Consider the following 15,943-nt stretch of genomic DNA (forward strand, 5'->3'; position numbering starts at 1 on the left):
TATCCATCTCGCGCGGAAGAAACTTACTGAAGTAATCGTCTTCAATTCTTTGTCGGGTGATTATTTTCATGGCTGCTGGTGTGCGTAAATTACTTAGAAAAACTTGTTTAACTTTTGAATACGTGCCTTCGCCGATGGTATTGCCAATTATGACGCCTTTTGATTTAAGATCAGTTACGTAAGACTGTTCACAATCGGTAGGCCTAGTAGGCCTTGTAATTATAGGCATCCTATGTTCTTGTAGGCCTATTCAAAGGTATAGGCATAACACCATCAGCATTCAAATGTTCTTTGTTCGATGTGTTTATGTTTTCGTTGCCTCAGTAGGGCCTAATAGTAAATTGTTACCCACGACGTTATATGAATATTGCAGTGGTCTGAAAAAGATATCTTATTAAGAACCACCACCAATAATAATAATAAAGTTGTTGCGCAGCAACCGGAATACGCTAAATACGCGCTAAATTACAGAAAGACGCGCCTATTTTGTTCTTCCAGCACGGAGAGTACTCATACTTTTTAAAGTTTGAACCCGGAAAGCGGGTTGTAGTATTATTTGGTAGTGTAGTTTGAAATCTGTGTGTAATATAATTTAAAAACGAAACAAGTAACATAAATCTATACGAACACATTTTTTATTCTAAATAGTACAGTATATAGAGTATTTGTCTTTCACGTATAATTTATTCTGCCCTTGTGATGTAATTGGGATAGGTTTTTTTTTATTTCGCATGTTGACCGATTATATGACACTAAAATTAAATTCTTCTTGAATTCCTAAAACCACCCTCCCATTCTAGATGTAAAAATAACTACCTAAAAACAAGCGCTTCTTACGTTACTATCAATTCCTAAAGGATGCACTATAGGCCTATTGTTATTATTGTAAAGCCATGAAAATGTTATAAGTGATAACAATCCATTCGGGAGGAAGAAGTACATCCGTTGTTACGTCGTACGATATCATTTGCTGTCATACTTGTAATAGCCTCAAATCTATTATAAACTCTCTGCCTTGCTTCACATCTTTTCTATTCCAACCTCCAATGCTCAAACATTGATTTAGATCCCCCCACTTCTTACCTAATTTATTATCGTTTCTTTTTTTTTCTGACTTTTCAAAGCATCTGGACTACAGCTTCTCTTATTAGTTGTTAGTGGTTTTAGTTTAGAAGCTACATGATGTAGACCTATAATATATGTAAGGTCTTCAATAAATTCTTTCGCACCATCAGCAAATACATTCTTTGTTTTTTCAAGATGCATGATTCGAGACCATTGGTCTGTATACTCATTATGTGGTACGACATACAGGTATCCCACCTCTTTTGCCTCCTCTGGTGAAAGTACTTTCCCCATTTCTATTAGTGTTTGTCGATAGGCCGAGAATGATGTAACTTTGCCATCCTTGTTTGCATCACTGAGTGATTTCACCTCCTCTGATCATGTCGATTATAACTTTGTAGTCTGTACGCTTCAGTTTGCCAGAAGCCATTAAGTCATCAAACAAGATCTTCATGTTTTGGTGTTTTGTTGCGTCATCTATCTCGTTAGTTTTTCTCCTTTTTGGTACCATCTTTATGTCTATAGTATCATTGTCCTAAACTCCTTGGAGGTTAACTCTAAAGAAAGAAGTTACTTATAATCTTTAAAATAGGCCTTTGAGGTCTTGTAAGCTATATATCTAAAAAAAACAGCAAAAAAAACCCCCCCAAAATAAGGTTAATAAACACATAAAAATGCATATATTACAAACATTCTTAACCTTTAAAACGATGATTATGATAAACGAAATCAATAGATACCTTTAGGTACTGATGGCACATCTGTTTCTGCATCCTTACCTGCTTAACAAACAAAAACTACAGTTTAAAAATAACAATAGGTGTCCGGGTTCGACATCAGGTAGTGGAACTTTAACCAGGCAAGAGTGAATCACACTTCCCTGCTTTAACGAACTTACTAATAAATAGATTAAGATTTAATCATACAGTATTTACCTTGTTTCGTTGATGACGTCGATTGTACATTGTCTTTAACCTCTTTAAATGTTGCCAGTTTATCTGTAATAAAGAATAAAGATAAAATACTTACATAAAGTGGTATCACGTACAAAAACATCAATACAGCATTTTAAGTAAATATAAATATAATTACGTACAGACAGATCATGTGAGACGCTGAGGACGATATGTATTAGTAAAGAATGTTGTTTTACATATCAAGTATTTTCTCTTTTTCTGCGGGGTTGAGTTTTCCTACAAACCGTTTTATTTTCTCTTCTGTTTTGTCTAAAAGTAACTCTTTCTCCAGGTGGAATACTAGATCCCAGATATTTCCAAAGCCGTATTGATCTAGTTTGTAGAAAGCTTGTAAGTTACGCATATCTTCATCTGTCACCTCTCTCAGCGCTGCAAACAAGACCTTTCGATAAGGTGACAATCCTTTTCCCCTTTTGACACTAGCCGAGTCAAACTGTTTCATTACCCCAAAAAAATTGCAAGAAAATGTTTTTTGATGAATTACAATAAAAAATGGTCTAAAAAAACATATATCAAAAGTTTACCAAAATCGGACTGCCGCAAAGGTTCAAAATTTGACGTTAAAAAAGATGGCCGCCAATTTTTGAAAATCGGTAACCGCTTGTAGTAGACAGCTGTATTTGGTGTCAAATTGTTCAAAATATATATGCTTATATTTACACTTTTTGAACATTTTGTTGAAACATGACCGGAAATTCCATTTTGTGACCTTTCCATATATGACATAAAAAAATGTTCATATCTACGTAACTAAAAATCATAGAACCTTGATATTGGTGTAAAAATGTTCAGAACATACATATTTATATTTACTGTTTTTGAAAATTTTGTTCAAAAATAATCGAAAACACAAGGTTTCCCTTTAAGATGCCTGTAATATATATACATACAGGATCTGGAAGAATTTCATGTGAAAATGGATTAAAGGAAAGGCAAATGGCAGTGAAAACAATCAAATGCAAACAATGGCAAAGGAACTTGATTGTGTAACTATACAGTTTGAAAATAATGTAAAAATAATAGATGCAAGAGAAAAAATATCACGATACACACCAAGAAATGTCAACAAAAGGAAGAATTAAAACCATCTACTGTATAGCACATTGGCCTCTGATATGATATCAATGAGTTAAAAGCTGAACAGTTACAGATTAAATTAAGTAATTGGAAGCAATAACAAGGGAGAAGTGAAAGGAAGGAGGTTAAAGGGGGAGAAAGTTGTAAGAGCTGTGGTGCAATAATGAAAACAAAATATAATGGAATTCTTCTTGAACATGCCTCAAATATTGAGCAAGCAAACTTGAAGAAGTGAAAAAACAGAGTGATGAAGACGTAATATGAACATGGACATTACAATGATAAAAATAGTTAAATAATGGATTTATTAAACAACAAAGTATATTGTTGGAGCTAGAAATGCTATAGACTACAGGTGTTTAACAACTTGGAAGCTTGGAGGCAGAGCCGTTATCAAAAATACACATGGATTAGTTGTCATCCTCGCAAGAACTGCTTGACAAATCCAATCATACATTACATCTAGATGGAACGTCTAAAAAAGAGAAAACTATGGCACAGTTGGAATTGTCACGATTCGAACATCTACCAAAAGTTATGGGAAACTGGGAACAATGATGGCAAATCAACAGATGAATTAATTATCAAATTTGAAAGTAATCATTCACCACAACCATTATACAGGCTCTGCTGAAGAATCTACACCGCATCCACTTTCTCTGCAAATAATTTCCGACGAAAGACAAAAACTGTGATCAAAATCCAAATACTGTACACAAACCAAAGATGACACAATTAAACTTCTCGTTACAAAATATGGCAACAAGAATCATAAAAAAATCTGAACTCTCCATCGAAATGTAAATGTGCATCAAATATTCCCATTCCAAGATTTTTTTTTGGAAAGTGTGTGGAGCATTTATACGAGGACGAAATTACAAAGGAGCAGAAGAGTGGTATGTCGGAACAAACAATTAAACTGAACGTCCACAAACCTGACAGTTATTACAAATAAAGATTCCTCTGTAATCAAGTTAGGAATAATTTAGGTATTTTATATTTAACAATTTTTACAAAACACTACGTTTGAATCTTCAACACGCTGTGTGTCTAAGTGCGTAAAAGCTGATTACAGGCTCTGCATGAAAATATCATTCGCGTAAAACATGCCTCATGTACATGTATGTGAAAATATTTCATGCCATAAGTATCAAAGGTCACGTCAAAACCTTATGTTTTCGGTTATTTTTGAAAAAAAATGTTCAAAAACAGTAAATATAAAAATATGTTCCGAACATTTTGACACCAATATCAAGATTCTATGATTTTTAGTTACGTAGATATGAACATTTTTTTTATGCCATATATGGGTCAAAGGTCACAAAATGGAATTTCCGATCATGTTTCAACAAAATGTTTAAAAAGGGTAAATATAAATATGTATGTTCTGAACATTTTGACACCAATATCAAGACTCTGTGATTTGCAGTTACCTAGATATATAAACGTCATGCCGTATATGTCAAAGGTCACAAAATGGAATTTCCGGTCATGTTTCAACAAAATGTTCAAAAAGTGTAAATATAAACATTTATATTTTGAACAATTTGACACCAAATACAACTGTCTACTACAAGCGGTTACCGATTTTCAAAAATTGGCGGCCATCTTTTTTAACGTAAAATTTTGAACCTTTGCGGTAGTCCGATTTTGGTAAACTTTTGATATATTTTTTTTTAGACCATTTTTTATTGTAATTCATCAAAAAACATTTTCTTGCAATTTTTTGGGGGTTAGGGCCTATATTTTCATATTTTGACCCGACTACACCACCTTTCGTGTATGCGTCCACGATATTTTGTGCAGGTTTTAACTGTGTCACTTCGGCAATTTCTGATAGAAGGTTCACTTCAGTTGGACTTATGTCTCCTCTATCTTGAAGTGCATTGAATAAATCAAATGCATTGATTGCATTGAGCTAACAATGAATTACTCAGACAGTCATGAAGAAGAAATTTTAACGATTTAATTCTATCACCGCTATATTCTTCATTCAGTTTACTAAGAAAGTCTCTAAAACACATTTCGCTATCTTGTCTCCTTTTAGTACATAAATATAACTTATCCAACAATCTGTTTTTCTTCAAACGTATACAAATATAATATATAAATCACTGGAGATATGGTCTAAATATAGCTGTATATTTACAAAGAAAACAACACATTATGTGGAATGATTACGGTAACTTATTGTGGAATGTTGATGAGTTAACTTATATGAACCGAGGTCTACATCGTGTAATATATACAACGAGCATGTTATTCTTTCAAATTAGCTTCTTTACTGTAAATTCTTTTTCACCATTAGCAAATACATCCTTTGTTTTTTCAAGATGCATGATTAAAGACCATTGGTCTGTATACGCTTTCTTTGATATATTATACAAACCTCCCAACAAGTTTGCCTCATCTCTTGAAAGTGCTTTCCCGAGTTCCATAAGTTTTTGTCGATAATCCGGGAATGACGTGTTTCGTCGTCCTTGTTAGCATCACTGAGTGATTTAACATCGTCTACTACCCCACGAGTTTCTGTCATTTTGACCATGTCGATTAGTATTTTGTAGTCTGTACGTTTAAGCTCACCAGTTTTTGTTAATGCATCAAACAAGCTTAGTACATCATTGTATTCTCTGGTTCTATCTTATCCTTGAACAGCAGTTTGAGCATGGTTATTTTATCTCTGCCTTGGTACCATTTTGATGTCTTTGATAACATGTCATTAAACTACTTGTCTAAAGAAAGTGAATTAAAAAATTGATGTAATAAGTATTCTAGGTTATTATGATACCTTTAGGTGGTGATTGCCCATCTGGTCTTCTTGTAATTCTATGCATATCTGCTAAAACAAAAATACAATATTGTTTTCATACTAAACGTTTGCAATTCAAATGTCAACAGCAACCATTCAAACAAGGCAGCCATCGGGCAAGCAATCAATCAATGAATTATTCTTAATGATGTTTACCTTTTCTGTTGATGACGTCGATTGTGAATGTGTTCTAGTCTCTGCAAGTGATGACAGATTTGCTGTAATATTAAAACAAGTAAAGATTAAACTTGCAGAATATATGTTCATATTGCAAATGACAGACCAATTGAGACGTTGTTTGAGAACAGATAATAAGTATTAGGTACTGTTGTTTTATACATACATATTCTTTCTTTGGCTGATGAGTTGATATTAGATGGAAACCTTTTTCTTTTCACTTCTGTATCGTCTAATCGTTCCTGTTTCTCAAGGTACAATACCAGATCCCAGATATTGTCGAAATCTTTGTGACCCAGTTTGTAGAAATCACGTAACCTGGGCAAATCATCAATTGTCACTGCCATCAGAGCTTTATGAAATGCTTTCCGGTAAGGTGAAAGTCCCTTTCCCTTTTTAGCATTGTTTATGTACTTGGGTATGACATCTTTAGCTGACTTCAAATTTGTCACTTCGGCAATTTCTGACAGTAGGTTGATTTCGGTGTATTTTATGTCGCCAGACTCATGGAGTTTATTGAACAAATCAAATCCAGTGATATCTTTACGGTCTAAGAGTGAGAGGTGTAGGTAATCAAACAGAAGAAATCCTAACAATCGAAATTTATCACCGTCATATTTGGCACTAAGATCTCTAAGAAATTCTTGAAAGCGATCTTCGTTTTCCTGTTCATTTTCCATTTCTGTTAGAATAATGGAAAGTGATGGTAAACCTTATTAATTGATTTAAAAAAAACTAGGCATACGAGTCATTGATGAGAGTTTGCGGAGTGCAGGGTGCGATCCCCGTGTGACGTGGATCTAACTTTCAGCATCCTCCCCAGATATGTTTATCAATCCACTGATGGTGCTTAGTTAAACATATTATATGAACAGACAAAAGGCTATTTTAACTCGACAGTTCGGTGGAATCATTCATGAAAGGCTTGGTTTTCAACAACAGGTTTAGTAATCAACAAATTATTCATACAGTATGTCAGACAATTTGTTTTTATTTCGAAATTACAAAATATATTCAATTTCGAAAGTAAAGTATTGAAATATTTAAAGTGCTCAGAAAATAGCACACATATAAGACAGACAAAGAAACTATTATGGCTTCACTGACATTGCATGCGGGTAATACATTAATAGGTCAATACTGTGTTTGTGTGTTTTTATTTTTGAATTAACTGATGATGGAATCATTGAGAAAAACTATATTTTAACCTAAAAAACAATGAGCATGTACAGTAACTACATAATTATAATGGAATTTCATTATAAAGACTTTTTATGTACTTAATATAAGTTATGTATATTTTGAAATGTGTGTGTACATTTTCGTTTTATATTATACCATCTCCACATGCGAAATGTCTTAATCTGAGTACAAGTGTGACTACACTATGCAGAAAGATTGTCATATATTATGACAACATTCTATAGGCTAAAATCGTATAGGTCTATTATGAAATACAACAAATTGGCTTTCATAGTAATTTTGTTTCCCTTTGTCAATCGTCATTCTTCTTATCGTTTCCTCTTTTTCGTTTTTCTTGGGACTTTTGTATCAATGCTTCTCTTATTTGTTGGTGTCTTTTTAAGTTGTGACGCTACATGGTGTAGATTTATATTTTCAAGGTCTTGAATAAATGCTTTCATATTCGCAGAACTGAATTTATCTTTTTTTTCCCCAAGAAAAATGATTAGAAACCATTGGTCTATACACTCATCATTTGGTACTTCATACAGATATTCCACCTTATTTGCCACATTTTATGAAAGTACTTTCCCCATTTCTATTAGTGTTTGTCGATAATCTGAAAATGATGTGATTTTGCCATCCTTGTTTTCATCACTGAGTAGTTTCACATCCTCTACAACTCCACGAGTATCGGTAACTTTGACCATGTCGATTAGATATGTGTAGTTCTTATGATGTATTTTTCGAGACTCCTTTAAAGCATCTTGTTGGGTCTTTATGTCATCCGTCAACAGCAGTGTTTGAGCATAGTTAGTTTGTTTCTGGCTTGGTACCACTCTGATGTCTGAATTAACAGGATTTTAAAATTCTTGCGGTTTAACTCTAAAAGGAGACGGAACAAAATTACTAAATGTAGGCAGCGCATCTGAATTAGCAGGTAACATAAACTTTATTTACTACAAATTGTGAAATTGCTTCTAAATGTTATTATGGTAGGAAACAAAATAATGGAATACCTTTAGGTGCTGGTTGCGCATATACCAGAAAAAATACAATATTCTGATTTTAACCGATATTTAATTTTAAAAAACACAGAAAATAGTTATTCTTTATACTTTTAGGACAAAATAAGAATAAGCCAAATAGAGTTATAGAGTAAATCTTTGGCTTGATTATTTAGTCACAATTTACCTTGTTCTACTGACGACGTCAATTGTAAATTTAAAAATATCAAACCCAATATTTTTTAATTTCCGCAATCAAGACTTTCATTTCTTTTTGCAAAATAAAATATTTACTATCAAATGCATTTTTGAATTAATTTGTTCAATATTTTGATGTTGGTGTTACTGTGGTCAAATACACGCCCATATTACATGCGTGGTCAAAATGTTATGAGACATCGGCTGCCAGTCTAGAGAAGTACAGTATAGGCCTATGACTAAAATAATGATAGGAATTTGCTAATTTGTTTCATTTTATTTCGGAAATCGGTAGCGCCCTGCTGATCCTATAAATATCGAGTACGCGTAATTGAGGTGCTATACCACGCGCGCGTCATTTGATTGACTGATCCATGTGTGGTTTAGTATTTGATTGATAGTCAGTCGTTTTGTAGGATCCTTTCGTAGAATAGATTTGATTAATGAAACACGGTCTAAATCCATCGTTGCGATAATTCTGTTGATGTTGGAGTCATCGTATGGCATCGATCCAATAATCTGAAATATAAGTCGTGTGATAAAAGAAAATCGGTGCGTGTGACGTAAGAATTGCTCAATAATGTGATATTTTTTTACGATATATTTTTTTTAGAAAGGTGATTTTCTTTCCATTATGCTGATTCAAATCTGCTTATGAAACCAATGCCCTCTGATCTTTCGAGGGTGCATCATGAAGAGGAGACGAATGGTTTTTATTAGTAGTCCTACTTCATAAAAACTAAACAATTACAATTATTATCTTAAAGAGGGCTACTTACCATAACGAAAAGCACTACCCCTATACTCCACCAGATGTCGGCGTCGTGAGGGTCATACGCAATCCCCTTCAGTATCTCAGGTGACGCGTAAGCCGAACTGCCACAAAACGTCATACAAAGTCGATCAGCGTCACTCCATTGACGCGCAAACCCAAAGTCACTTATTTTTACCGTTAGGTTATCATATTCTCGCATTTAAGATCTCGGTAGAAATTTAAGATCAGTTACGTAAGACGTAAGGTAGGCCTAGCTAAGTAGGCCTTGTAGTTATAGGCATCCTATATGTTCATGTGGCCTATTCAAAGGTCTAGGCATAACATCATCAGCATTCAAATGTTCTTCATTCGATGTGTTTATGTTTTCGTTGCCTCAGTAGGGCCTAATAGTAAATTATTACCCACGACGTTATATACAAATTGCAATGGTCTAAAAAATCTTAAGAACCACCTATAATAACAATAATTGTTGCGCAGCAACCGGATTACAAGTTGCGCGCTACATTACAGTAAAAATACGCGCCCATTTTGTTCAATTCCAAGACACGTGGCGTATTAGGTGGTCTAGTACTTTCTAACGTTTTAAAACTTAAAGAGGGAAAAAAGCGGTGTTTATGTTTTATTTGGTAGTAGTGTAGTTTGAGATCTACGTGTAATTTAAAAACGAAACAAGTAAAAGACATCTATACAAATTATAGGTAATAATGAAATTTACACATTTTATTCTGAATATTACAGAATTATTATGATTATTATTATGACTTTACACATTATACCTTTTGTCTGCCTTGGATAGGATTTTTATTCTATTAACTTCCTGCAATGATTAAACTTATGAAAGAATTAAATAACCTACTGATTTAGTGTCGATTAGATGACACTGATATAATACATTATTCTTAATTTCTCAAAATTTACCCCTGATGGATGGAAACATAACTAACTATAGCTAAAAACAACAAAGCAATGTACAAGCACTTCTTACGTTACAATTAATTCCTAAAGGATGCACTACTTTTATTATGTAAAACAATGAAAATGTTAATAATGATGATAAAGATAATAAGAAGTGTATACCGTTGTCATGTAAAGATATTTGCAGTTAATAAATCAAACCACATAATATTCTCACGAGCTAACAATGAAATAATAATAATAAGATTTTTATAGCGCACATACCACTTCAGAGTGCTCAAGGCGCTTGGAGAGTTCGGAAGAAGAAAGAAATATTAACCGTTTAACTGGTAAAACCAGGCTTAAAGCTCTCTTGGGCTTATTTATGTTAGAAGTTAATATCAGTACCACGCCTATTTATAATATATATATATCAAAACCACATTTACGTTGTGCATAGGCCTACCCTACAAAAAATCAACTGCGACTCTTCCTGTATACAATCGGTAATAATTGCATCGCGTATACTAATTCGCAATAATTGCTCTAATGATATATACAAGAGAAAACAATTCTGTGTACATGTACAAGTTACTACATGGTTAAATAATTATTAGTTCTATATTATTACGGGCTAACATCATAATATATAGATTGCATCAAGAAGTTTGTTTCTGTTCCAACACCGTTAAAGTTTACCAAGGCTAGATTTTGGTCTAAAATTACTATAGTACGTTGTGTAATTATGCTGGATGGATGCTTAATACATTAAATATACGTACATCAGTTCTCTAATGATAGTGTTCTTATTACCAAAAAAAAAAAACATTACCAAGGCTATAGATTGAATTTAATGCATGTACAATGTGGTCTCATATTATTTGTTACATTGTGTTATTATGCTGGATCGATCCTTAATACATTAAATAATCAATTCTCTGTTGATTATCATGTAAAAAAATATATATTGCCTTATTATTATTTTTATTATTATTACAATATTGTAACTATGGTTATATACTTGACTCAATAATATTACTTTTTTCCTTTGTTACTAATGCCAATACTATTATTGTTAAAAATTGATTTTATAAGAAAAAAGAAAGGAAATAAATTTTAATTGAATGAATGTTTAGTACACAACTTACAATGCACATACAATGTCAACGTGAATCATAATTATAATAAAATGCGCATAATACATAGCATCTCACCATTCCGGTACCTATCAGTATAATCATGGACCATGGTATAATAATCCTAGAGATAATTAATATTATAAAACACCTAAATAAATTCCTGTCATTTGATTAGACGGTTGTGGGTCACATGGCGTGCAATAATACTTTTTTCGTGTTTGGAAATTTAGTTATTAGTTTAGAAAGATTAAAAAATTACTAGATCAATTGAGGGCAATTTAAGAATGAATATTATTTATAAAGATGAAAACGCATTGTATTGTGGGAGTTTGTTTGATGTCGTGTACAGTTAGGAGCTTAAGGTTATAAAAACCAGGATATACGTAAATTAAAATAGATTCAGAACCTTATATATATTGTCATCATTATAATTGCCGCGACGTTCCCTCTCCAAACTGATATGGTCTATAATAATAACATAAAATAATATACGATAACTCAATTTTACAAACGGTTTAAAGATCCACCGATTTTCAAATTTGTCATTATTATGTGAGAGAATGTTCTCCCAAAAACAATTGACCGAACCAAATGGAAGAAACCACACATCTAATAATTTAAGTTGTTGCTCGTCAGGTAGCCACCTGATTATAAATTAATAATAATAGGCCTACAATTAGCTGGAAAATTGAGAGACTCGTTTCGTTAAGAATATCGTATATAGCCATAATAAGTGATCTTGGCCCTTTATCGGCAGCACGGGGGGTAAGGGGTCACCGCCCGTAAGCGGCCACTTTTCCAGGTCCCGAGGGTGGCCACTTACGGGAGGTTCAACTGTATTTAAAAAAACAATTATCCTTAGTTATGCATAGAAACAGGTTCTAAGATAACATAAATAATACATTTTGACATAACTTGACCCAACAAATGACCCTTTCACAAGAGTCAAGACTTTCTTTTTGAGATTATTAGGATTCAGTATTTAAAATAAATTTGGCAAAAACTACAAATGTAAAACTATGTAGAAAAAATGTTTTGTATTTATGAAAAACCCTTTTTTTGAAATGTTCGCATAGAAACAGTTACTATGGTAAAATGTTGACCTCAAAATGAATGAATTTACAAGGTCAAGTTTGTCATTAATGGAATGCAGTAGAAGTAAAATTGAGAAAAATTACAAATGCAATCAATTCTTTGTATTTATAAAAACGCCATTTTTTACGTTTTTTTAAAAATAACTTTCCTTAGTTACACATAGAAATGGTTGCTAGAGTAACACTATAGGTAAAATATGAAAATTGTTGAGAATTGTTATGAACTATCTTGTAAATTTTGATCAAACATTAATAGTTGTAGTAAAGTGGGGACCTATCCTGTTTTGCATTCTGACCCCTTTTGACCTCAAATGACCTATTTACAAGGTCAGATTTTTTGGGAGGTCTTTCTGTATCTCTTTACACAAAATAGATTTAGAAATTTATAAAAACCATTGACGCAATTATTTCCAAGTTTAACATTATTTTCCATCAACTAAATATTTCAATGCAAAATACTGTTTTTCTGGCAATTAATTGAAATAAACCTGGCAACACATTCTCTTATTTTATCTAAACTATTCGTATGACTCTAGTAGCATTATGACAAGCCACATATACATTTTATTATTGGATTAGCCATATTTAAATTGTGTTTCATGTGTTTTGTTTGTTGATATTTTGTTATATTTTTTGTATTTTTCGTATTTTCCTGGCAACACAAAACCTATGTACGAAATTTACCCCAGTGTTTTTTTCGTGATTATTGTTGAAAAACCTATTGACTATCAAATTAAAAAACCTCATTGATTTAAAAACACCACTTTGGAAGTTATAGGTACGTTTATGAGGTATACTTTTATAAAAAAATTTTTTTTATAAACACCCCTTTTTAAAATAATGGTATCAACCAAACTCCATTTTGTAATTTATTTTTTTTCTACATTAAATGGAACTCAATACATGTTGTTTACACTGCTATAAACAAAAACTGTATACTGTAAGTATTTTTGGTTAAAATAAACCTAATTGTCAACCTCCTGTAATATAAACTTGAAAACTATCTAAACACTAGCAAAGTTCTGAACTTCTTTACTATGACAGTTAATTTATTTAAATGTTCCCAAAGCCATTTTAGCTTAAATCTTAAAAACGAATTTAGAAAACGACACACCTCGGTCGATGATTCGAACCTGATTTTTCACTTTTTGTTTAAAATAAATTGTTTTCGTTGTCTCCTTTTTGGTCTTTTTCGAACTTTCGTGCTACCTCTCTTATTTTTTGGTTTTGGTTTCACTTTAGAAGCTACATGGCTTAGACCTATATCATTAAGGTCTTGAATAAATTCTTTCGTCGCGACGACGTTCCGCAAAATATGCGTTTTGGCCTAAATTTGGGCCGCAAAACATAAATGTTCTTCTTACGTTTTCGCTGTCTCTTTTTCTGCTTTTTTTTAACTTTAGTGCTACCTCTTGTCTTATTTGCTGTTATCGGTGCTGCTATCGGTTTAATTTTTGAAGCTACATGGCTTAGACCTATATCTTTAAGGTCTTGAATAAATTCGTTGGCACCATTAGCAAAATCTTTTGTTTTTTCAAGATGCATAATTAAAGACCATTGATCTGTATACGCTTTCCTTGGTACACAATACAAATCTCCCAACAATTTTGCCTCATCTGGTGAAAGTACTTTCCCCATTTCCATCAGTTGTTGTCGATAATCTGAAAATGATGTGATGTCGCCGTCCTCATTTGCATCACTGAGTAGTTGAACGTCCTCTACGAGTCCACGTGTATCCGTCACTTTGACCATGTCGATTAGTATTTTGTAGTCTGCACGCTTAAGTATACCAGTTTTCGTTAACGCAGCGAACAAGCTTCGTACATCTTTGTGTTTTTTTGGTTCTGTTGTATCATTGAACAGAAGTTTTAGCATGGTTATTTTATCTCTGCCTTGGTACCATTGTGATGTCTTTGATAACATGGCTTTAAACTCCTTTGCTAAAAAAGTGAATTAACAAATTGATGTAATAAACCTGTATTAACTAATTGATTGGTTTTACATCACAGGCCTATCGTTTGAAACAGAACATTATTTGAACATATAGGAGAAACAATTCATAATAATAGGTATTCTAGGTTATTATGATACCTTTAGGTGGTGATCGCCCATCTGGTCTTTTTCCATTCAGCTCTGCTAAAACAAAAATACAACGTTATCGTCATACTAAACGTTTGCAATTCAAATGTCAACAGAAATCATTTAAACAAGGCAGCCATCAGGCAAGCAATCAATCAATAATTATTTTTAATGATGTTTACCTTTTTCTGTTGATGACATCGATTGTGAATGTTGTCTAGTCTCTGCAAGTGATGACAGATTTGCTATAATAATAATAAAACAAGTAAAGATTAAAATTGCAGAATTTATGTTCATATTGCAAATGACATTGTTGTTAGAGAACAGATAATAAGTATTATGCACTGTTGCTTTATACATACCTAGTCTTTCTTTGGCTGATGAGTTGAGATTAGATGCAAACCTTCTTATCTTCACGTCTGTAGAGTCTAGTCGTCCCTGTTTCTCCAGGTGGAATACCAGATCCCAGATATTATCGAAATCTTTGTGACTTAGTTTGTAGAAATCACGTAATCTGAGCAAATCATCAATTGTCACTGCCATCAGAGCTTTATGAAATGCTTTCCGGTAAGGTGAAAGTCCATTTCCCCTTTTAGCATCGTTGGTGTACTTGTCTATGACTTGTTTTGCTGATTTCAAATTTGTCACTTCGGCAATTTCTGACAGCAGGTTGATTTCGGTGTATTTTATGTCGCCAGACTCATGGAGTTTATCGAACAAATCGAATACAGTGATATCTTTACGGTTTAACAGTGAAAGGGGTAGATAATCATACAGAAGAAATCTTAACAGTCGAAATTTATCACCTTCATATTCGTCATTAAGATTGTTAAGTAATTCTGTAAAGCGATCTGCGTTGTCCTGTTCATTTTCCATTTCTGTTAGAACAATGGAAAGTGATGGTAACTATATCAATTGGTTCGAAAATCTACACATGAGTCATTTATGATAGAATTGCCAGTCTTAGAAATGTAATGTTATAAATGAAAATGTACACATTATTTTTATCTTCATGTGATAATCCAGTTTGCAACCTAAAAGTCTTCAGTTATTATTATAATTGGTCCGGCACTAATATATGACAAATATTACCATTTTTAGTCGCATCCGCGTGCAACGCGACTCTACAGCTCACTATGTCGGTCGGTTGGTCTGTCGGTCGGTTGGTCGGTAAACACTAACTTCAGCAATGAAAGCAATATTATGTTCAAAATGTAAAACTATACAATTTTATCAAAGTTCTCAAACAAAGCACAATCTTATAATGTAATATACCATTTTATCATTATATACCAAATCTCAATTTTTAATACTGAATGTCAATCTTTATATCGTTTTATCTCTGTAATATAAATTGTCTGTATACATATTTGTTTTATCTAGATTTAGAACACAATAGCAACATATTTTATATAATCTTTTAACCTCAATCTGTGTAATATCACTTAAATATTCATTGATAGATAGACA

At 32.7% G+C, this 15,943-nt stretch overlaps 1 long non-coding RNA gene across 1 annotated transcript; it reads right to left on the reverse strand.

Moving 5' to 3' along the window:
* Positions 1–1,824: 1,824 nt before the first annotated feature.
* On the reverse strand, positions 1,825–2,524 carry LOC140049594 (uncharacterized). Its single transcript, XR_011845315.1, has 3 exons — positions 2,162–2,524; positions 2,001–2,063; positions 1,825–1,844 (listed from the first exon to the last, which is right to left on the reverse strand). It is a non-coding gene; the product is annotated as an uncharacterized lncRNA (long non-coding RNA).
* Between the last annotated feature and the right edge of the window lie 13,419 nt (positions 2,525–15,943).

The sequence above is a fragment of the Antedon mediterranea genome, chromosome 5 (genome assembly GCF_964355755.1).
Source record: "Antedon mediterranea chromosome 5, ecAntMedi1.1, whole genome shotgun sequence".
In the NCBI taxonomy this organism is placed as follows: domain Eukaryota; kingdom Metazoa; phylum Echinodermata; class Crinoidea; order Comatulida; family Antedonidae; genus Antedon; species Antedon mediterranea.